A 24467-nucleotide genomic window follows, 5' to 3' on the forward strand; every position below is an offset into this window, starting at 1 on the left:
TCGTAGCTTACTGCAGTCTCCACCTCCGGGGCTCAAGTGATTCTCCCACCTCAGCCTCCCTAGTAGCTGGGACTGCGGGTATGCACCATCATGCCCAGCTAATTTTTTTGATTTTTAGTAAAGTCAAGGTCTCGCTATGTTGTCCAGGCTGGTCTCGAACTCCTGGGCTCAAGCGATCCCACTGCCTCAGCCTTCCAAAGTGTTGGGACTACAGGCGTAAGCCACCGCGCCCGGCCTTTTTCAGTTTTTTAAACTCTCTTTTGTACACTTACTAAAGGATAAGTTCCTTTCGTTAACTTTAACCACAAATTTAGGAACCCGTCAGCACCTCTTATTATGCCTATTCTCTGGGGTGTATTAAAAAATACTATCGCTCATTACTCAGCACCCAGAAGAGTACCTGGCACATAGTATGTGGTCACTAAGTATTTGGTGTCTGAAGGAATCATGAGTAACAGGAGTTAAAGTGACATTTATAAAAGCAATTCTGAACTATGGAACAAAAAACCCAAATTTAAATTACTAGCAGTTAATTACACCATTCTTAGTTCACGGAGGTAAGCGAATTGAAAACTTTGGACATTTTTAAATTCTGTAAGGTTTAACATTTTTTCTTAGAGGATTCACATATCGTAATCTCATTCCAGCACTTCAGTCAAAAAAAAAAAAAAAAAAAAAAAAAAAGTCACCAGCTCCAAGGTTTTAGTGTGAAACGTTCTTTGGCCAGGATCTAGATACTACTTTTGCTCACTCAACCGGAGCCCGATCTGGTGCCGGCCGCCGCTTCGAAACACGCCCCTCCCACCTCTCATCCCAAACCACACACAAAGAAGGAAACCACAATCTCGCCAGGTCCTGGGAAAACTCGACGAGGCCAAGTGTGAGGCCACAAGACGCCGTTTTTAGTTCGGCGTTCTCTCTCTTCTAATCCTATTAGGTTTTGTCCAGACAACGTTTTGCTCTTTCAGAAGAGAAAGAGCATTGTGCGCTCGTCGTCTTGGATTCGACAACCATAAGCGTCCCGTTAGGGCAGCCAGCGCAACAGACTAAGTTCGACTACTTTCTCTCCAAACTTCTCCCGGGCCTTCTTCCCAAGCTCTCTCTTTCGCCTGGAGGCCCCGCCTCGCGGCCCGGCAGCGCGGCACGCGCATGCCTGGTGCGCGCCGCCTGCGCTCTCCCCTGTGGCGCGCCGCCGTCCCGTAGGCCCTCGCGCGCCGCCCCGCTCCTCCGCCGGGTCGTCTGTGGGTGAGTCTCGAGCCTGGAGGCTCTGAGGCAGTGGCGATTGGCTGACGCGGTGGCTGCGCACTCGGCCTGAGAAACTCGGCGAGCGCGCAGTGTCGACTCCCTCGGGCTATGCCAGGCTCGTCTCAGGTAAATGGTTGGGCAGGGAGGTTTGGGCGACGGAGAATGATAGTGGTGGGCACAGATCAGCCCTGGAGTTTTCGGCCGCAGACTTTTCCTTGGAGAAGGAGAAGGGGCCGCACGGAGTCTGTACTTAGTGAAGGCTGACCCCGCGTGGCCGGGAGTGATGGGGCTCCCTCGATTATGGGGCTCCCTCGAAGGTCAGTGTCGTGGGGTCCTCAGGTGGCAGACAGCTGTTTCTGGGTACGGTTTTGGTATTGTCTCCAGTTTCCTAATACTGGACCTGAGCAGCTGAGCATTTATTCAAAGGTGTATGTTTTTTTGTTTTTGTTTTTTTTCCCTCAAGTAGCGGTTACTCAGAAGGTTCCAGTCCTCGCTCAACCTCTCATCGACTCTGTGCCCATGAGAGAGTCGTTTTGTATTTCATTTCTCACACGTGGAAGTGTGGGCGAAGCGCGCTGAGCCACGCTGTAAAAAGATAGTTAGAATTTTTTTTTTTTTTTTTCGGTTCACAATGTCCCTGGGCCCGGTGCAACGTTTGGGAAGCATTTTAAGCTCTATGGATGGATGGAACAAGACAGCCGCATTATTAGACAAGTATGGTAGAAAGGAACAACTTTCCACAAACACACGCGTTTGGAAAAGCTCCTTTGAGCATTTTATGCAGGTTAAATCACAGTGGTAGTAGATAGAAATAAGCCAAAACAAAGGGCCAAACAAAACTACATTTCGAGGAGGTGTTTTTTTCTTCCCTAGATAACTTGAATATACTATCACAAGTTATTGGCGTTTCAAAGTTTTTCCTTGTGATCTGGTATGGAGTTAATCTAAAATGACAATTACATAGTCATTCTATGCAATCGTATGCCAATAAAATTAATTAAAACAGTTTAATTTTTAATGTAAGGAATAGGAATCAAGACATGTCATTGATGGGAGGTAATGACGGCAATCAGCAAAATGAATGGGAGATGTATACAATTTTCCTTCAAAGGCATAGAGTTTATAGAGATATTTTTATTGCGTTAATATTTAAAGTATAAAGACATATAGAAAAGTGCATGAATCATAAGTGTACAGCTCAGTGAATTTTCACAAAGTGTAAATACCCATGTATCCAGTATCCAGATCAGGAAAGAGCATTATTGCATCCCAGAAGCCCCACTTCATGGTTCCAAAGGTAATCACTATCTGGACTTCTAACATTATCAATGAATTTCACCTATTATTTACTTTATATAAATGGAGTAATATGGTATTTAGTCCTTAGTTTCTGATTTTTGCTCAATATTTTATTTGTGAGATTTATTCAAGTTATGTAGCAGTTTGTTATTGTCATGCTGTATGTATAGTATTTCTAGTTTTTGGCTATTACCAGTAGGGCTGCTATAAAGATTTTTAGAAATATTTTGATGAAATTATGTATACTTTTTTTTTCTTCTCGCTCCGCTGCCAAGGCTGGAGTGCAGTGGCGCGATCTCGGCTTACTGCAACCTCTGCCTCCCGGGATCCAGCAATTCTCCTGTCTCAGCCTCCCGAGTAGCTGGGACTACAAGTGCCTACCACCACGCCTGGCTAAGTTTTGTATTTTTAGTAAAGGCGGGGTTTCACCTTGTTGGTCAGGCTGGTCTCGCACTCCTGACCTCAGGTGATCCACCTGCCTCAGCCTCCCAGAGTGCTGGGATTACAGGTGTGAGCCACCGCGCCTGGCCATGTATACATTTTTATTGCGTATATGCCTACTAGTAAGATTACTGTGTTACAGGATAGACAGATGTGTGTTTGTGGTATACACTACTGAAAAGTTTTTCATATTGTGTCAATTTATACTTCAGTGGCAGCTTGAGAATTCTGGTTCCTCTAAATGCTTGCAACATTTCACATTGTCTTTTTCATTTTAGCCATTCTAGTAGGAATATACTGACATAACATTGGGGTTTTCCCATAATTTCCCTAATGACTGATGGTGTTGAACACATATTCATGTGTTTACTGGCATTTGGATATCCTTTATTTCTGTAAGAGACCAGACAATAAGTGTCGGCAGCCCTCGCTTTGTGGAGTTTCAGTTAACCAAGTAATGTGTGAAGCTCGGACTACCTGTATTTTAGGTTGTACAGGCTGTACAGTCTCTGTTACATATTCTTTTCTGTTTTTTTTCCTCTTTTCTTTGTTCCCAACCGTTTAAAAATGTAAAAACCATTCTTGGCTCATGTGTTATACAAAAACAGTTGTTAAAAGATAACTTTAGGCACATGAAAATTTTAGAGTTTATGTGAGCATTCAGCAATTTCATAAATTGGGTATCACCAGACCACAAGTTGTTCAAGACTCCACCAACAGGGTGTGAGGGGAAAACTTTTATAAGGTGTTTATGGAAACAGACAAAGAAAATATTTGATTGGTAACAGTGGAATGTCTCTAGTTGGAAGTTGGTCGATGGTTTCTGATTGATTAAACTCAAGTTTAGTTTTACTGTTTACATTGAGTTGGGTTTTGGTTTATTTACATAGGAACCCAAAGTGCTAGAGCTGTCTCAACCTAATGGTTTCCCAATTAGTTTTTTTTTTTTTTTTTTTTTTTTAACACAATTCACTGGCTGGATTTGGGTTGTGGGCCATAGCATACTAACCCCTGCTCTATTGAAAAATGTTTGTTCAATCTTTTGCGAATTGGTTGGATGTGAAATCAGTAACTGAGATGGGCTATATTAGAGAAATATAGATCCATAATACTATATCTATCTATGTATGTATCTATGTGTGTGTGTGTGTGTGTGTGTGTGTGTGTATATTTTTTTGTTGTCGTTGTTGTTTTTTTGTTTTTTTTGAGACAGGGTGTACCTCTGTCACCCAGGCTGGAGTGCAGTGGGGCGATCTCGGTTCACAGCTGCCTCTGCCTCCTGGGCTGAAGTGATCCTCTCACCTCAGCTTCCCAAGTAGCTGGGGTTACAGGCACACACCACCATACCCCGGCTAATTTTTAAATTTTTTTGTGGTGATGGGGTTTTGCCATGTTGCCCAGGCTGGTCTTAAACTCCTGAGCTCAAGTGATCCTCCTTCCTCAGCCTCCCTAAATGCTGGGATTACAGGCATGAGCCACTGCATCTGGCCAGTATTGTAAAGCAGCATGTGTTATAGTGTTTTGGTGTTGAATTTCAGATCTCTAAACATACTTTATTTGGTTTACCAGTTTTACCTTAAGACTAATTGGAGGCCAGTTTGATTCTTGTCTGAATTGTTTTTACTTCTCCCACTTTCTCCTCACCCTGTAAATCTGAAGAACAGAAGAGAGGTAAGAAGTGAGAAAAGAAAGAAGAGACAATCTTTCTTTGATATTATTTAAAGGGCTAGGAAAGAAAAGGATGAATATCTAGACAGTTCTGGATATTTTGAGTAAAAATATATAAAAATGTATAATATACTTATTGTAATATTTTGAGGTGCATATTGTCTTTGAGCTGTTCCATCTTGGGATGGCTTTTCTGACATTTTTATCTAGTGATTGAGTGTACTCATGATATAGGAAGTAATAGCCATTGACTTGGGCCATGAAGCTCAACTGTGACACCTCTTCCCAGGATGGAGGTCCTTTCTTCCTTAAATATCCCTTTGGGCTCCCCAGTTCATCATCTTTTACTCTTGGCCCCTTGCCTTTTGCTCAGTATTGCCCAAAATTTTACTTTAATACTGTTCAGCCCACCATCCATGTTAACATTTTTAGCTAACACTTTCTAGGTTTTTGTTGTTGTTCTTGTTGTTGCTTTTAGAAACAGGATCTTGCTCTGTCACTCAGGCTGGAGTACAGTGGTGCAATCATAGCTCACTGTAAGCTTGACCTGGGTTCAAGCTGTCTTCCCCGTTGCAACCTTCCAAGTAGATAGGACTGCAGGTGCGCAACATCACACCTAGCTATTTTGTTTTTTGTTTTTGTTGAGACAGAGTCTACCTTTGTTGCGCGGGCTAGTATCCAACCCCTGGCCTCAGGTCCTCTTGCCTCGACCTCCCTAAGTGCCAGGATTACAGGCATTAGCCACTGCACCAGCCCCTTTCTTGTTTTTAAGTAATTTATAGAAGTGAATTTAGTGCACATTTAGATATATGCTAATACTAATGAAGGGTGTGAGGGTAATTTCGTCAGTGTGATCCTTTCTTTGATATGTATAATTGGTTTTTTTAGTCTTACTTGATTGTTACGGAGATTTAAGATGGGCCTCACCTTCCACTATCAATTCATTGCAGTTAAGTAAGCTTTTCTTTTTCTTTTTCTTTTTTTTTTTTTTTTTTGAGTTGGAGTCTGGGTCTGTCGCCCAGGCTGGAGTGCAGTGGCGCGATCTCGGCTCACTGCAAGCTCTGCCTCCTGGGTTCATGCCATTCTCCTGCCTCAGCCTTCCGAGTAGCTGGGACTACAGGCGCCTGCCACCGCGCCCGGCTAATTTTTTGTATATTTAGTAGAGACGGGGTTTCACCGTGTTGGCCAGGGTGGTCTCGATCTCTTGACCTCATGATCCACCCGCCTGGGCCTCCCAAAGTGCTGGGATTACAGGCGTGAAAGTAAGCTTTTCTTATATAGAAATTCTGGATCCAGTACATACTGCATTTCATTACACACACACACACACACACACACACACAAAATGACTAATGTAAATACCTTCCTGCTTTATAAGTCCCACACAAAGCAATTGTATTCATATGCAGTGTTTTTCATGGCACTCCTTGAATCAACTTGGAGTCACTACAAATTATTATGGGTAATAAAGGGCATGTGCCAGTAGAAGGAATTCTCAGATAGGGGAGTCCCCTCCCTCCATGGCTTCAGACTTCATAAGGGAGCAAATAGGGAATTTATATGGCACAAATATTTAATTTGTGCCATCAACCTTAGGTGATGCTTTCATGTTAGTAAGGATGTATTTGTGAGTCCAGTTTTAGTCATTAGCTTCTGACAGTAACTTCTTCCCTGGATATTGCTTGCACTACATTGCCATTGTTGACTTCTGGGACAATTTTCTAGGATTTCATTACTAACAAACCTTGCCTTTTCTGGTTGCAGTTTTTAGATACTGTATTTAGGTTACATTTAATCTTGTTTACCGTATTTAGGGTGACTGTGTGTTCAAGGTGAATGTATTTGTCTATTGCTTATTTGTTGCTTTTATAATGTATTTCTAGCGAATCTTATTACTAGTACGTCCAGCTACCTGGGACTGGGGATGGGCAGATGACTCACTTTCACTTGCAACTTCACGTACCATCTAGAGATGGCTTTAAGGTTGATGAGAGAAAAAGAGATAATGCACAAGATTAATCAATTGCAGCTGCTCTTGTTAGCATTGTATTATTATTCTCTCTATTGAATTTATTCGATTTTGAGACTATCATAAAGAGAAGATAGAACTGTTTTAGAGCATTAATTACAAAAACAGTTTACTGTAGTGGAAAGAGCACTGGGCATGAGAGCAAAATAAGTGTGGCTTACTACCTGTTTGTGTTAACTCTTCCTGGAACTCAGCTTTCTTTTGTGAAATGAGGCATTTTGATGAAGTATCTCTAATCTCTGGTAATCTTTTTCAAAAGACTGCCAAGAGACCGTAGGGGTCATTTAGGCTGCCTTCTCAGTTTAGTCACATAGTTACTAGAACCTATTTTTTTCTGATTTTTATTCCAGTTGCTTTTTCCATTATACCACCTGTGATAGGGAGCCTTCTAAAATGACCTTCGTATTCACTCTTGTGTAGTTCCTTCCTCTTGAGGGTGAACTAGACCTAGAGGCTCACTTCTACTAGAATATGGCAAAAATGGTGTGATGTCACTTCTCAGATTAGATTACAAAATCTATGACTTCCCTTTTTGCTGGCACTCTGTTGCTCACTCACCTTGAGGAAGTCAGCTGTCATGTTGTGAACTGACCTGTGAAAAGGCCCACCTGTCAAGGAACTGAAGGGGACCTCCAGCCAGTAAGGAACTGAGGTTCTCAGTCTAAAAACCCTCAGGCATTTATTTATTTATTTATTTGAGATGGAGTCTCACTCTGTCGCCCAGGCTGGAAAGTAGTGGTGCGATCTTGGCTCACTGCAACCTCCGCCTCCTGGGTTCAAGCAATTCTCCTGCCTGAGCCTCCCGAGTAGCTGGGACTACAGGCATGTGCCACCACGCCCAGCTAATTTTTTATATTTTTAGTAGCGACGGGGTTTCACCATGTTAGCCAGGATGGTCTTGATCTCCTGACCTCGTGGTCCGCCCACCTTGGCCTCTCAAAGTGCTGAGATTACAGATGTGAGCCGCTGCGCCCAGCCCCCTCAGGGATATTAATCCTGCCAACGACCACCGAGAGAGTTTGGAAGCAGATCCTCTCCCTGTTGAATGTTGAGATGACTGTACCCCTGGCTGACACTTTGATTCCAGCCTTGTGAGAGACCCTGGGCTGGAGGACTTAGCTAAGCAACACTCAATTTCTGTTTTTTAGCAACTATGAGATTACAAATGTGTATTGTTTTAAGCTGTTGAATTTGGGTTTCATGTGTTAAGTAGTGATATGGTTTGGCTGTGTCCCCACACAAATCTCATCTTGAATTGTAGCTCCCATAATTCCTTCATGTTGTGGGAGGGATCCAGTGGGAGATAATTGAATCACAGTGGCGGTTTGTCTCATACTGTTCTCATGGTAGTGAATAAGTCCACGAGATGTGATGGTTTTGTAAGGGGAAACCCCTTTTGCTTGGCTTTCATTCTGTTTTGCTGCCGCCATGTGAGATGTGCCTTTCAGCTTTCACGATGATTGTGAGGCCTCCCAAGCCATGTGGAACTGTGAACCCATTAAACCTCTTTCTTTTGTAAATTGCCAAGTCTCAAGTGTGTCTTTATTAGCAGCGTGAAAATGGACTAACACAGTAAGCAAACTAACACAGTAAATGGACTAATACAGTAGAGTGGGGTGCTGCTGAAAAGATACCTGAAAATGTGGAAGTGACTTTGAAACTGGGTAACAAGCGGAGGCTGGAATAGTTTGGAGGGCTCAGAAGAAGACAGGAAAATGTGGGAAAGTTTGGAACTTCCTGGAGACTTATTGAATGGCTTTGCCCAAAATGCTGATAGTGATATGGACAATAAAGTCCAGGCTGAGGTGGTCTCAGATAGAAATGAGGAACTTGTTGAGAACTGTAGCAAAAGCAAAGAGACTGGCAGCAGTTTGCTCCTGCCCTAGAGATTTGTGGAACTTTGAACTTGAGAGAGATGATTTAGGATATCTGATGGAAGAAGTTTTTTTTTTTTTTTTTTTTTTTGAGACGGAGTTTTGCTCTTATTGTCCAGGCTGGGGTGCAGTGACACAATCTCGGCTCACTGCAGCCTCTGCCTGTGGGTTCAAGTGATTCTCCTGCCTCAGCTTCCTGAGTAGCTGGGATTACAGGCACGCACTACCACGCCCAGCTAACTTTTTGTATTTTTAGTAGAGACGGGGTTTCATCATGTTGGCCAGGCTGGTCTGGAACTTCTGACCTCAGGTGATCCACCCACCTCGGCCTCCCAAAGTGCAGGGATTACAGGCATGAGCCACTGCACCCAGCCAGTGGGAGAAATTTTTAAGCAACAAAGCTTTCAAGAGGTGACATGGCTGCTGTTAAACACATTCAGTTTCTTTTTTTTTTTTTTTTAATACTTTAAGTTCTAGGGTACATGTACACAAAGTACGGGTTTGATACATAGGTATACACGTGCCATGTTGGTTTGCTGCATCCATCAACTCATCATTTACATTAGGTATTTCTCCTAATGCTGTCCCTCCCCCAGCTCCCCACCCTGCAACAGGCCCTGGTGTGTGATGTTCCTCGTCCTGTGTCCAAGTGATCTCGTTGTTCAGTTCCCACCTATGAGTGAGAACTTGCTGTGTTTGGTTTTCTGTCCTTGTGATAGTTTGCTCAAAATGATGATTTACAGCTTAATGCATGTCCCTGCAAAGGACATGATCTCTTGCTTTTTTATGGCCGCACAGTATTCCATGGTGTAAATGTGCCACATTTTCTTAATCCAGTCTATCATTGATGGACATTTGGGTTGGTTCCAAATCTTTACTATTGTGAATAGTGCCATAATAGACACACGTGTGCCTGAAACATATTCAGTTTTATAAGGGAAGCAGAGCATAAAAGTTCAGAAAATTTGCTGCGTGACCCTGTAATTGAAAAGAAAAACCCATTTTCTGGGGAGAAATTCAAGCCGGCTGCAGAATTTGCCTAAGTAACAAGGAACCAAATGTTCATCCTCAAGACAATGGAGAAAATGTCCCCAGGGTACGTCAGAGGTCTTCACGGCAGCCCCTCCCATCATAGGCCCAGAGGCCTAGGAGGAAAAAATGGTTTCATGGACCAAGCCCGGGGTCCTCGTGCTATGTGCAGCCTAGGGACTTGGTACCCTGTGTCCCAGGCACGCCAGCCTTGGCTGAAAGGGGCCAATGTAGAGCTCAGGCCATGGTTTCAGAGTGTGCAGGCCCAAAGCCTTGGAAGCTTCCATGTGATGTTGAGCCTGTGAGTGCACCAAAGTCAAGAATTGGGGTTTGGGAATCTTTGCCTAGATTTTAGAGGATATATGGAAACACCTGGATATCCAGACAGAAGTTTGCTGCAGGGATGGGGCCTTCATGGAGAACTTCTGATAGGGCAGTGCATAAGGGAAATGTGGGATTGGATCCCCCACACAAAATCCCTACTGGGGCACTGCCTAGTGGAGCTGTGAGAAGAGGGCCACCATCCTCCAGACCCCAGAATGGTAGATCCACTGACAGCTTGCACCGTGTGCCTGGAAAAGCCTCAGACACTCAACACTGACATGTGAAAGCAGCTGGGAGGGAGGCTGTACCCTGCAAAGCCACATGGGCAGAGCTGCCCAAGACGTAGGAACCCACCTCTTGCATCATTGTGAACTGGATGTGAGACATGGAGTCAAAGGAGATAATTTTGGAGCTTTAAGATTTGACTGCCCCACTGGATTTTGGACTTGCATGAGGCCTATACCCCTTCATTTTGGCCAATTTCTCCCATTTGGAATGGCTGTATTTACTCAATGCCTGTAACCCCATTGTATCTAGGAACTAACTTGCTTTTGATTTTACAGGCTCATAGGTGGAAGAGACTTGCCTTGTCTTGGATGAGACTTAGGGCTGTGGACTTTTGAGTTAATGCTGAAATGAGTTAAGACTTTGGGGAATTGTTGGGAAGGCATGATTGGTTTTGACATGTTAGGACATGAGATTTGGGAGGAACCAGGGGCAGAATGATATGGTTTGGCTGTGTTCCCACTCAAATCTCATCTTGAACTGTAGCTCCCATAATTCCCTCATGTGGTGGACGGGACCCAGTGGGAGATACTTGAATCATGGGGCCAGTTCCCCCGTACTGTTCTCCTGGTAGTGAATAAGTCCAGGTGAGTTCTGATGGTTTTATAGAACCCTTTCGCTTGGCTTTCATTCTCTCCTGCCACTGCCACGTGAAATGTGCCTTTTACCTTCCATGATGATTGTGAGGCCTCTCAATCCACGTGGAACTGTGAGTCTGTTAAACCTCTTTCTTTTGTAAATTGCCTAGTCTTGGGTACGTTTTCATCAGCAGTGTGAAAACAGACTAATATAGCTAGCAATAGACAACTACACTATTCATTAATATCAGAAAAGCTTTAATCTGTTTTTATCAGTTTAAACTTATTTGAGGACATGATATTATTATTATTATTTTTTTTGAGATGGAGTCTCTGTCTGTTGCTCAGGCTGGAGTGCAGTGGCACGATCTTGCCTCACTGCAACCTCTGCTTCCCAGGTTCATGCGATTCTCGTTCTTCAGCCTCCCGAGTAGCTGGGATTACAGGCACGTGCCATCATGCCTGGCTAATTTTTGTATTTTTAGTAGAGATGGGGTTTTGCCACATTGGCCAGGCTGGTCTCGAACTCCTGACCTCAGGTGATCTACCCACCTCAGCCTCCCAAAGTGCTGGGATTACAGGTGTGAGCCACCATGCCAGGCTGAGGGCATGCTATTTTTATATCTTGAAAAACCAGTTATTAACAGTTTTTACCATAAATCCCATACTTGTTATTGGTTATAATTTAATTGCTAGGTGTTCGTTTTATTTCTAAGCTGACAACTTAAAGAAATTATAACTTTGAAGGATTGATTTGGTGTTTTTTTATAGTAGATGACCAATAAGACATGTTTACCCTAGATCTGCTTTAGGCAGTTGGCATGAGCATCTCTGATTCAGATATTGGCTGCATTGAAAGCATTTTTAATTTAGATTTTATACTGTTTTGGATGCATATAGTCAGGTAATCTATTCTTGTTATGAATTTGCAGTTCTGTGTTAGGATGGTTTGATTATGTATAAATATTACTTGGAGAATGACTTTTGATATGCTCGGTTTTATAAGTTTTGGAAGCTGCTTGAGTACAAGAAGAGTAGTTTTACTGGAATCCTTAATGCTGTGTATTATTTTATTGTCTATTGAAGCATACCAATTTCCTATCTTCATAGTTTTGAGGATTTTACTGCTGAGTAACAAGTTTTGAAAAGCAGAAAAAATAAATAAATGAAAATATAAATAAATAATATAGAGAAATTAACTTTTAGAAAACTTAGATCAATTAATGTAGATAGTATAGATCAATTAACTTTTAGAAAACATAGCAAGTAATACATGAAAAGTATATAAAACATGCATGGACAGTTTAGTGAATGAATAAAAATTAAGCACCCACATAGCCACCATCAAAATATTTTGGTTTTTTAATTTTTTTGAGACAGGGTCTCACTATGTCGCCCAGGCTACAGTGCAGTGGCACAATCTCGGCTCACTGCAACCTCTGCCCTCTGGGTTCAAGTGATTCTCCTGCCTCAGCCTCCTGCGTAGCTGGGATTACAGGTACATTTCACCATGCCCAGCTACTTTTTGTATTAGTAGAGATGGGGATTCACCATGTTGGCCAGGCTGGTCTCAAACTCCTGTTGTCAAGTGATCTGCCCGCCTCAGCCTCCCAAAGTGGTGGGATTACAGGCATGAGCCACTGTGCCTGGCCTTGTCACTCTACTTCTGACATTATCATTATGCAAAATCATAGTACAGTGATCAAAACCAGAACACTAATATTGTGGTTTCACGAATACACTAAATATTGCATAAATTTGAATAAGTTGAATAAAATTACAAAATATAATTTAATTAATAATACTACTCATTAAACTGTAAACTTTATCTACATATCACTAGATTTTCTGTAAATGTTCTTTTCCTATTCTAGGAACTAATCCAGAGCTGATGTTATATTTAGATATCATGTTTCCAGTGTCTTTTCCTATTTGTGACTTCTTTCTATTTTGACATAGCTATGTCAGCTTTCTTTTGGTTAATCTGTGCATAGATTTGGATTTTTAAAAATCCAGTGGGACATCTCTGTCTTCCAGTTGGAGCATTTGGCAATTGGGTCATTTCATCCCTTTATATTTTTTATTATTGCCTTTTTTCTTAACCTTTTGTTATTTTAGAAATTATATAATACAAGGCCAGGCATGGTGGCTCACCCCTGTAATCCCAGCACTTTGAGAGGCCGAGGCAGGTGGATCACCTAAGGTCAGGAGATTGAGACCAGCCTGGCCAACATGGTGAAACCCTGTCTCTACTAAAAAATACAAAAATTTTTGTAACAAGTTTTTGAGAAATTATAACTTTGAAGGATTGATTTGGTGTTTTTTTATAGTAGATGACCAATAAGACATGTTTACCCTAGATCTGCTTTAAGCAGTTGGCATGAGCATCTCTGATTCAGATATTGGCTGCATTGAAAGCATTTTTAATTTAGATTTTATACTGTTTTGGATGCATATAGTCAGGTAATCTTGTTATAGAATGGTAGTGCTCGCCTGTAATCCCAGCTACTCAGTAGACTGAGGCAGGAGAATCGCTTGGACCCAGGAGGTGGAGGTTGCAGTGAGCCGAGATCGCATCACTGCACTCCATCCTGGGTGATAGAGCAAGACTCCATCTCAAAAAAGAAAAGAAAAGAAATTAGATAATATATACACATGGTTTTCGTTTATTTGCTTATTTGAAACAGAGTTTCACCCTGTTGCCCAGGCTGGAGTACAGTGGTGCAAACATGGGGCTCATTTTAGCCTTGACCTCCTGGGCTCAAGCAGTCCTCCCACCTCAGCCTCCCAAGTAGCTGGGACTACAAGTGTGCCACCACACCTGGCTAATTTTTAATTTTTTTTTGGGTAGACACGAGGTCCCCCTATGTTGCCCAGACGAGTCTTAAACTCTGCTCCTTAAGCGATCCTCCCATCTTGGCCTCTCAAAGTACTGATTACAGGCATGAGCCACTGCCCTGCCAAATGGATGTGCTCTATTATTTTGTAGCTTCCCTCTGTAATTTAATAATATCTTGTACATGTGTGTTTTTGAAAAACGCTCAAACTGTGTTTCCCTCTTCTCTCACAGCACACCAATCAACATGGAAGACTTCCGTGACTAAATGTCAGGGAGTTTTTCCCCACCAACAAGCAGTGGACACCAACTGGATATCCCCCAATTCAATTCTGACACTATGTACTTGGAGATAGTGTCAGAACCCACAGGTTGGGTGCCTACTCCCAAAGACTGCCCCATCGCCCCACCTTTTTTTTTTTAATGGCTTATCCCTTTTGACACCAGTCACAAGTTAGGGTTCCCATTACCTTTTCTTTAGTTTTGATTAAATTGCTGGAGCGGCTCATAGAACTCAGGGAAAGTCATTTAGTGGTTGATTTATAAAGGATGTTTTAATCGCCCATTGGGTTCTTCTTGTTCACTGCACAGTCAAAGCCAATTCACTGAGACTGTGGTGTTGCAGTAGAGAGGTTTATCAATGCAGAACTAGCCAAGTGGATGGACTGGCGGGATTACTCTAATCAGTCTCCTTGAAGGCTTGAAGATGAGGTGGACAGGGGCCTAGAGAATGAGTTTTGCTGACACGTGATGAAATCATAGGGATATGGAGAATGTGTGTGCTGAGTTGGCCTCTCTGTGGGGGCCACAGGACTGGTTGAGTCATCTAAAGGAGCAATAGGGGAAGTCACAAACCTTGTGACCTCTGGCCACATGACGGCTGACAGCAAGGGATTATAGAAAGGCAAGCGAGAGGACAATGTCTGGTTATCATTTAACTACAGCTACATTGTAGCAGAATTTAGGTCTCTCCTATAATCCTAATTTTGTGGCCTTTCATTAGTTTTACAAAGGTGGTGTTGGTACCTGAATAAGTAGGGTTTCATTTTAGGCAGGTACTATTATCATCCCTGCTTCAAAATTAAACTATAAACTAAATTTCTCCCATGATTATCTTGGCCTACACCCAGGAAAGGTGAGTACAGCCAGCCTGAGAAACTAGAAGCAAGATGGAGTCAGCCATGCTTGATTTCCTTCACTGTCATAATCTTTGCAAAGGCAGTTTCAGATGTTACAAAGGATAAAGATGAAAACAAGCTAGGAGATGAGGAGGCAGAGCAAGATGATGGAATAGAAAGCTCCACTACCCACCCCCCCACCCCCCAAACAAGGACACCAAGTTAACTATATACACAGAAAAAAAACACCTTCATGAGAGCCAAAAATCAAGTGAGCACACATAGTACCTGGTTTTAACTTCATATTGCTGAAAGAGGTACTGAAGAGATGGAAAAAACAATCCTAAGTCACTGCCACTGCTTCCCCACTCCCAGCAGGGGTGGCATAGTGCAGAGAGTTTCTCTGGGAACTGGGGGAGAGAAAACACAACAATTGTGAAACATTGAACTCAGTACTGTCCCGTTAGGGCAGAAAGGAAAAGCAGACCGGACTCAGCTGATGCCCGCCCACAGAGGGAACATTTAAAGCAGCCCTAGCCAGAGGGGAATTGCTGATCCCAGTGGTCCAAACTTGAGTGCCTTCAAACCTTGCCACTGAGGTCTGCAGCACTCTGTGTCTCCATATAAACTTGAAAGGTAGTCTAGGCCATGAGGACTGCAACTCTTAGGAGAGTTATAGTGCTAAACTAGGCCCAGAAACAGTGGACTGTGGTTGGGGGGCATGTGACATACTGAGACACCAGCTGGGGCAACAAATGGAGTGCTGGCATCACCCCTCACCTAACCCCAGGCTGCGTAGCTCCCAGTTCCAAAAGAGACCCTTTCCTTCTGCTTGAGGAGAGGGACGAGTGGGGAGGACTTTATCTTGCATCGAGGATATCAGCTGAGCCACAGCAGAATAGGGCACCAGTCAGAGTTGTGAGCCCCACTCCACGTCCTAGCTCCCAGATGACATTTGTAAACACACCCTGGGCCAGAAGGGAACTCACTGCCTTGAAGGAAAGGACCCATTTCTGGCAGCATTCACCACTTGTTAACTGAAGAGCCCTTGGGCCCTGCATAATCAGCAGTGATACCCAGGTACTACATCGAGGGCGTCGGGTGAGCCTCTGAGATTTGCTGGCTTTAGGTAAGAGTCAGCACATTACCAGCTGTGGTGGCTATGACGCAAAACTCTTTCTGTCTGAGAAAAGTAGTTGGAAAAGTAAAGAGGACAGACTTTGTTTTGTACCTTAGATACCAGCATTGCCACAAGTGGGTAGAACACTAAGTGGGCTCTTGGAGTCCCTGATTCCAGAACTGGACTCTTGGATGACATTTCTGGACCTGCTCTGGGCCAGAGAGGAGACCACTTCCATTAAGGGTGAGTCACAACCCAGAAAGCATTCATGACAAGCTAACTTAAGAGAACTTGGGCTGTAAGGGAAGATTGGTGATAGTCTGGTGGTACTCCTCATGGCCTGGGGTGGCAGTGGCTATGGGGTAAGGCGCCTCTGACTTTGGAAAGGGGAGGGAAGGACTGAGTCTTGTGCTTTGAGTTCCAGCTCACCCACAGTACAATAGAACACCTGCTAGACTTGCTGTGTTTTTGACTCTACTCCCTGACTCTTGTATGGCACTTCAGGACCCACCTGGGGCCTGGGGGACCTCACCACCCTGAAGGGAAGGACATAGGCCTGGCTTGCTTTGCCTCCTGCTGACTGTAGAGTCCAAGGGTCTTGAGCGAACGTAGGCTGTAGACAGGGAGTTACTACAGCAGGCCTTGGGCGAGATCTAATGCTGTGCTGGCTTCAGGTCAGACCCTGCACAGTCATAGTGGTGGTGGCCACAGGGATACTTATGTCACTTTACCCCCAGATTTACGTGTCATAGAACAGAGAGAGAGATTCTGTGTGTTTGGGAGAAAGTAAGGGAAGAGAATAAGAATCTCTGCCTGGTATTTCAGAGAATTCTTCCAGATCTTGTCCAAGATTATCAAGGTTGTACCTATGTGAGTCTGCAAGAAGCACAGCATTACTAGGCTTGGGGTTCCCTCTAAAGTAGATATAGCTTAGGTCACACCTGAGTACTTTCAAATATCTGGAAAGCCTTCCCAAGAAGGACAGCTACAATAAACCCAGACAGTAAAGACTACAATAAATACCTAACTCTTCAATGCCCAGATACCAAATAAAATATACATTTACACTATTCAGGAAGACATGACCTCACCAAATGAATGAAATAAGGAAGCAGAGACCAATCCTGGAGAAACAGAGATATGAGACCTTTCAGACAGAGAATTCAAAATAGCTGTGTTGAGGCCACTCAAAGAAATTCAAGATAACACAGTGAAGGAATTTGAATTCTATCAGATACATTTAACAAAGATACGGAAATAAGGAGAGTCAAGCAGAAATTCTAGAGCTGAAAATGCAATTGACATACTGAAGAATACATCCAAGTCGTTTAATAGCAGAAGTTGTCAAGTAGGAGAGTTAGTGATCTTGAAGACAAGATATTTGAAAATACACAGTCAGAGAAGACAAAAGAAAAAAGAATAAAAAACAATGAATCATGCCTACAGGATCCAGAAAATAGCCTCAAAGGGCAAATCTAAGAGGTATTGGCCTTAAAGAGGAAGTGGAGAAAGAGATAGGGGCAGAAAGTTTATTCAAAGGGAAAATAATGGAGAAATTCCCAAACCTAAAGAGAGATATCAATGTTTAAGTACAAGAAGGTTATAGAACACCAAGCAGATTTAACCCAAAGACTATCTCAAGGCATTTGATAATGAAACTCCCAAAGGTCAGTGATAAAGAATGGATCCTAAAAGTAGCAAGAGAATAGAAATAACATACAATGGTGCTTCATTGTGGTTGGCAGCACACTTTTCAGTGGAAACCTTACAGGTCAGGAGTTAGTGTCATGACATAGTTAAAGTGCTGGAGGGCAAAAAAACCTTATACCCTAGGATAGCATATCTGGCAAAAATATCCTTCAAACATGAAAGAGAAATAAAGGCTTTCCCAGGCAAACAAAAACTGAGGCATTTTATTAATGCCAGACCTATTCTACTAGAAGTGCTAAAGGGAGTACTTTAATTAGAATGAAAAGGATATTAATGAGTAATAAATAATTGCCTGAAGGTACAAAACTCACTTGTAATAGTACACAGAAAACCACAGAATACTATGGCACGGTAACTGTGGTGTGCAAACTACTCTCATTCTCAGTAGAAAGAATAAATCATAAACCAATAAAAAAGTAATAACTTCAGCAACTTTTCAAGACATAGTACAATAAGATGTAAACAGAAACAACAAAAAGCTAAAAATCAGGTAGATGAAGTTAAAGCATAGAGTTTTTATTAGTTTTCTTTTTGCTTGTTTGTTAATGAGAATACTGTTGTTTTCAGATTAAAATAATGGGTTATAAGATAGTATTTGCAAGCCTCATTGTGGGCGGCAAGCCACCCAGGTGCTGAGGCAAGAGACCGAGGGCACGAGCTGTTCCAGTATAATAAAGAAAAAATATAAAATAAGAATAGTTACACTACATATAGATCATAGATGTGATTATATATGAATATCATTGATCATTAGTTTGTAGCAATTACTCTTTATTCCAATATTATAATAATCCTTGCTCTACAATTATAACCTAGGAAAAGCCAGGCCATACAGAGATAAGAGCTGAAGGGACATGGTGAGAAGTGACCAGAAGATAAGAGTGTGAGCCCTCTGTCACACCCGGACAGGGCTACTAGAGGCCTCCTTGGTCTAGTGGTAATGCCAATGTCTGGAAAGATGCCCCTTGCCAAGTGGACCGTGGTCTAGTGGTAGCATCAGTGCCAAGGAAAAACACCCATTACTTAGCAGACCAGGAAAGGGAGTCTCCCTTTCCCCGGGGGAGTTTAGAGAAGACTCTACTCCACCACCTCTTGTGGAGGGCCTGACATGAGTCAGTTATCTGGAGGCCTAACCATCTCCCTGTGATGCTGTGCTTCAGTGGTCACTCTCCTGGTCTGCTTTCTTGTTCCATCCTGTACACCTGGCTCTGCCTTCTAGATAGCAGTAGCAAAATTAGTGAAAGTACTAAAAGTCTCTGATATGCAGAAATAATGGCATAAGCTGTCTTCTCTCTCTCCCTCTCTCTCTCTGTCTGCCTCAGCTGCCCAACAGGGAAGGACACCCTGTCCAATGGACATGTGACCCATGTGACCTTACCTATCATTGGAGATGGCTCACACTCCTTACCCTGCCCCCTTGTCTTATATCCAATAAATAACAGTGCAGCCTGGCCTGGCATTCGGGGCCCTACTGGTCTCTGTTTCTTGGTGGTAGTGGTCTCCCAGGCCCAGCTGTCTTTTCTTTTATCTCTTTGTCTTGTGTCTTTTTTTCTACGATCTTTTGTCTCCGCACATGGGGAGAAAAACCCACCGACCCTGTGGGGCTGGTCCCTACACTTCATGGTAACCTCAAACCAAAAAACATAAAATGGATACACAAAAAAATAAAAAGCAAGAAACTCGATCACATCACCAGAGAAAATCACCTTCACTAGAGGAAGACAGAATGGAAATAAAGAAGGAAGAAAATATTGTAAAACAACCAGACAACAAATAAGAAAATAGGTGGAGTAAGTTTTTACTCATCAATAACAATGTTGAATATAAATGGACTAAACTCTCCAGTCAAAAGACATAGCGTGGCTGAATTGATGAAAAAACAAGACCCATTGATCTGTTGCCTACAAGAAACACACTTCACCTATAAAGACACACGGACAGAAAATAAAGGGATTGGCCGGGTGTGGTGGCTCATGCCTGTAATCCAAGCATGTTGGGAGGCTGAGGCAGGCAGATCACCTGAGGTCAGGAGTTCGAGACCAGCCTGGCCAATGTGGTGAAACCCTGTCTCTAACAAAAATACAAAAATTAGCCAGGTGTGGTGGCAGGCACTTGTAATCCCAGCTACCCAGGAGGCTGAGGCAGAAGAATCACTTGAACTGGGAGGCAGAGGTTTCAGTAAGCCAAGATCATGCCGTTGCACTCCAGCCTGGGTGACAGAGCAAACCTCCATCTCAAAAAAAAAAAAAAAAAAAAAAGAAAAGAAAAAGAAAGGGATGGAAAGAGCTATTCTATGCCAACAGAAACCAGAAAGGAGCTAGTTATACCAGGCAAAATAGATTTCAAGACAAAGACTATGAAAAGAGACGATGTCACTATATAATGAAAAAGGGGTCAATTCAGCAAGAGGATATAACAATTTAAAATATATATGCACCCAACAGTGGAGCACTCAGATATATACAGCAAATACTAGAGATAAAGAGAGTGAGATAGGCTTCAATACAATAATAGCTGGAGACTTCAACATCCCACTTTCAGTATTGAACACATTTTCCAGACAGAAAATCAACAAGGAAACATGAAACTTCGTTTGCATTGTAGACCAAATTGACCTAATAGATAGTTACAGAACATTTCAGTGAAGAGCTAGAGAATACACATTCTTTTCCTCAGCACATGCATCATTCTCATGGATAGACCATATGTTAGTTCACAAAACAAGTCTTCAGACATTCAGAGAAATTGAAATAATATTAAGCATCCTTTCTGACCACAATGGAATAAAACTAGAAATTAATAACAAGATGAATTTTGGAAACTGGACAAATACTTGGAAATTAAACAATATACTCCTGAATGACCAGGGGGTCAATGAAGAAATGAAGAAGGAAATTGAAAAATTTCTTGAAACAAATGATAATGGAAATACAACATACCAAAACCTATGGGATACAGCAAAAGTAGTACTAAGAGGGAATTTTATAACTATAGGTGCCTACATTAAAAAAGAGGAAATACTTCAAATGAACAGTCTAACAATGCTTTTAAAGAATTATGAAAGCAAGAACAAACCAAATCCAACCTTACTAGAGGAAAAGAATAAAGATCTGAATAGAAATAAATGAAATTTTAATAAAAAAATTCAAACGATCAATAAAACAATATGGCTTTTTGAAAAGTTAAACAAAATTGACAAAACTTTAGTCAGACTGAGAAAAAAGAGAGGATCCAAATCAGAAATGAAAATGAGACATTACAACTGATACCACAGAAATTCTAAGGATCATTAGTGGCTACTATGAGCAACTATGTACCAATAAATTGGAAAATCTAAGAGAAATGGGCAAATTCTGAGATATGTACAAACTACAATGTTTGAACCAGGAAGAAATTCAAAACCTGAACAGGCTGGTAATAAGTAATGAGATTGAAGCCATAATAAAAAGTCTCCCAGTGATGAAAAGCCCAAGACCTGATGGCTTTACTGCTGAATTCTAACAAACATTTGAAGATAAACTTAATACCAATCCCACTCAAATTATTCTGAAAAATAGGGGAGGAGGGAATATTCCAAACTCATTCTCTGAGGTCTTAATTACCCGGATACCAAAACCAGACAAAGACACATCCAAAAAGGAAAACCACAGTCCAATCTCTCTGATGGATATTGATGCAAACATTCTCAACAAAATACTAAAACCGAATTCAGCAATCTATTTGAAAGATCATTCATTATGACCAAGTGGGATTTTCCCTGGGATACAATGATGGCTCAACATATGCAAATCAATCAATATGTACATCATTTGAGCAGAATGAAGGATAAAAACCATACAATCATTTCAATTGACGCTGAAAAGATTTGATAAAATTTAACATCTCTTCTTGGTAAAAACCCTCACAAAGCTGGATATAGAAGGAACATACCTCAACATAATAAAAGCCAGATATGACTGACCCACAGTTAGTATCATACTGAATGGGGAAAAACTGAAATTCTTTCCTCTAAAATCTGGAACATGATAAAGATGCCCACTTTCACCACTGTTATTCAACATAGTACTGTAAGTCCTAGTTAGAGGCCTTCCTTCTTTTTAAAAATATGCTCTTAGTACTATGGATTTACTTTTAAGCATTGATCTAGCTACATCTCACATTTAAAAAAATTATCTAGTTCAAAATGTTGTGTTTCCATTTTTATCTCCTTCAGAAGTTTCCCTTTTAGCTTCCTTTTTAGAACGATGGGTATTTGGGATTGTTTAAGGATTTTTCAGCTTATCTTTGTGTTACTGATTTCTAGTTTATTTCTTGTCTATTTTTAGTTATTGTGGTAAGGTAACATAATTTTCATGATTTCATCTTTTTTTAATTAATTTTTTTTTTGAGACAAAGTCTCACTCTGTTGCCCAGGCTGGAGTGCAGTGGCACAATCTTGGCTCACTTCAGCCTCCACCTCCCAGATTCAAGCAATTCTTATGTCTCAGCCTCCTGAGTAGCTGGGATTACAAGTGTGCACCAAAATGGCTGGCTCATTTTCATATTTTTTGTTTTTTTTAATACAGGTGGGGTTTCACCATGTTGGCCAGGCTGATCTGGAACTCCTGACCTCAAGTGATCTTCCTGTCTTGGCCTCCCAAAGTGCTGGGATCACAGACGTCAGCCACTGCACCTGGCCGATTTTATCTCTTATAAGTGTGTTGAGGTCTGTTTGATGGTCCAGAATAGGGTCTATTTTGGTAAATGCATCATGTGCACTTGAAAATATTGTGTATTCTGCCATTGTTGGATGGGGTTTTAAAATAAATGTTAAGTCAAATGGATTGATGTTTAAGAAAAACAGAGGCTGTGTGTGATGGCTCACACCCAGAATCCTAGCACTTTTGAGAGGCTGAGGTAGGCAGATCACTTGAGCCCAGGAATTCAAGACCAGCATAGGCAACATGGCGAGACTCCGTCTCTACAAAAAAATAGAAAAATTAGCCTGGTGTGGTAGTCCCAGCTAGTCAGGAGGCTGAGGTGGGAGTATTGCTTGAGCCCAGGAATTTGAGGCTGCAGTGAGCCATAATTGCGCCACTGCACTCCAGCCTGGGCAACAGAGTGAGACCCTATTTGAAAAAAAAAAAAAAAAACAAAAAAAAAACAGAGCTGGGTAGTATTAATAGTTAAGGTGGTAAAAGCAGATATTATTTAGGAACTAATGCAATAGGGGAAAAGAAACCTCAATATAGAAGTGGGTTGGGTTCCCATGAACATAGGCAAGTGGGACTTTACAGCTAAGGAGCAGGGAGGGGGTCAGTGGATGGAAAGTTACTAACAGGAATCATCAGGGTTAGAGAAGGTTGTGGTTAAACTAACTTGACAGGATTCTTGCTGAAGTCAGGCCATGGTGATCAAAGATGGAGGATTCTCAATAAACTGACTTAGCAGAATTCTTGCTAAAACTGGATGATGCAAAGACAGACACAGAAACCCAAAAGTTTGAGGGCTAGTATAGTAGAGGGTTCAAAGGAGCCTCATTAAAGTTTTGTCAAGGCAAGATCCTTTTTATTTATTTTTTATTTTTATTTATTTATTTTTTTTGAGACGGAGTCTTTCTCTGTCCCCCAGGCTGGAATGCAGTGGCGCAGTCTCGGCTCGCTGCAAGCTCTGCCTCCCGGGTTCATGCCATTCTCCTGCCTTAGCCTCCCGAGTAGCTGGGACTACGGGCGCCCGCCAACACGCCCGGCTAATTTTTGTTTTTTTGTATTTTTAGTAGAGACGGTGTTTCACCGTGTTAGCCAGGATGGTCTCGATCTCCTGACCTTGTGATCCCCCCGCCTCGGCCTCCCAAAGTGCTGGGATTACAGGCTTGAGCCACTGCGCCCGGCCTTTTTTATGTTTTTGAGACAGGATTTTGCTCTGTCATACAGGCTAGAGTACAGTATAGTGGTGTGATCGCTGTTCACTGCAGCCTCAACCTGGGATCAAGTGATCCTCCCACCTCAGCCTACGGAGTAGCTGGGACCACAGGTGTGTGCCACCATGACTGCCTAAAATTTTTTTAATGTTTTGTGGGGACGAGGTCTCACTATATTGCCCAGACTGGTCTCGAACTCCTGGGCTCAAGCAATCCCCCTGCCTTGGCCTCCCAAAGTGATGGGATTACAGGTGTGAATCATGCATCTGGCTATGGCAAGGGTCTCTGTCACTGAAGTATTAAGTCTTCTGTATCCCTACTGATTTTCTGAGCATGTATTCTGATGACTGAGAGAGGGGTGATGAAGTTTCCAACTATAATTATGGGTTTGTCTTTCTCTTTTCACCAGTTTTTACCTCAGGTACTTTGATGCTGTTTTGTTAAATGCTTACATATTTGGGATTGCTTATGTTTAGTTACTAAGTTGAAACTTTTAATGTACTTATTTAGTTTGAGTAATATCTTTGTTTTATATTGTCTGATATGAATATAGCCACTCCTGCTTTCTTTTGATTAGTATTTGCATGCTTTTTTTCATTGTGCTCTATTGTCCTAAATAAGACATAGTTAGGAAAGGGTAGTTTGTGGAATGTTTTTACTTTGTGTGCCTTTTGTTATTTTAAATAACATTTTGATTTTAGAATGTATCGTTTTATCAAATGTGACCTAAGATCCTTTTATTTTAAGGTATGAGGATATAAGTGTTTGTCACATAATTAGAAAAACTTTTGTATTATTATGTTACATTCTTGGAAGGAATCTGAAAGGTAATTTCCTGTGAATATTTTTTTGCATTTGAATGCTGAAATGCTGTTTTGCATCGTCTCAAACATGTACATATAATCTAAAAAAAATTTAAACATTGAAATTCCTTCTTTTTAATGAATTATTTTTTGAAGTATGACAGACTTCTTTAAGCAGCATGTCTTGAAAGTAATTAGTACTTTAATAC

General features: G+C 41.8%; 1 protein-coding gene across 2 annotated transcripts in view; it reads left to right on the forward strand.

The window, feature by feature from the left end:
* The first annotated feature begins 1201 nt into the window (after window positions 1-1201).
* MIPOL1 (mirror-image polydactyly 1) overlaps window positions 1202-24467 on the forward strand; it is a 370127-nt gene continuing 346861 nt past the window's right edge. The window contains exon 1 of one of the 2 annotated variants that reach the window (XM_003263723.2): window positions 1202-1371. The gene's annotated coding sequence lies outside the window, so the exon portion shown is untranslated. The remainder of the gene's footprint in view (window positions 1372-24467) is intronic. The other variant, XM_030813713.1, reaches the window with a different exon arrangement.

The sequence above is a fragment of the Nomascus leucogenys genome, chromosome 1a (assembly GCF_006542625.1).
Source record: "Nomascus leucogenys isolate Asia chromosome 1a, Asia_NLE_v1, whole genome shotgun sequence".
NCBI lineage: Eukaryota > Metazoa > Chordata > Mammalia > Primates > Hylobatidae > Nomascus > Nomascus leucogenys.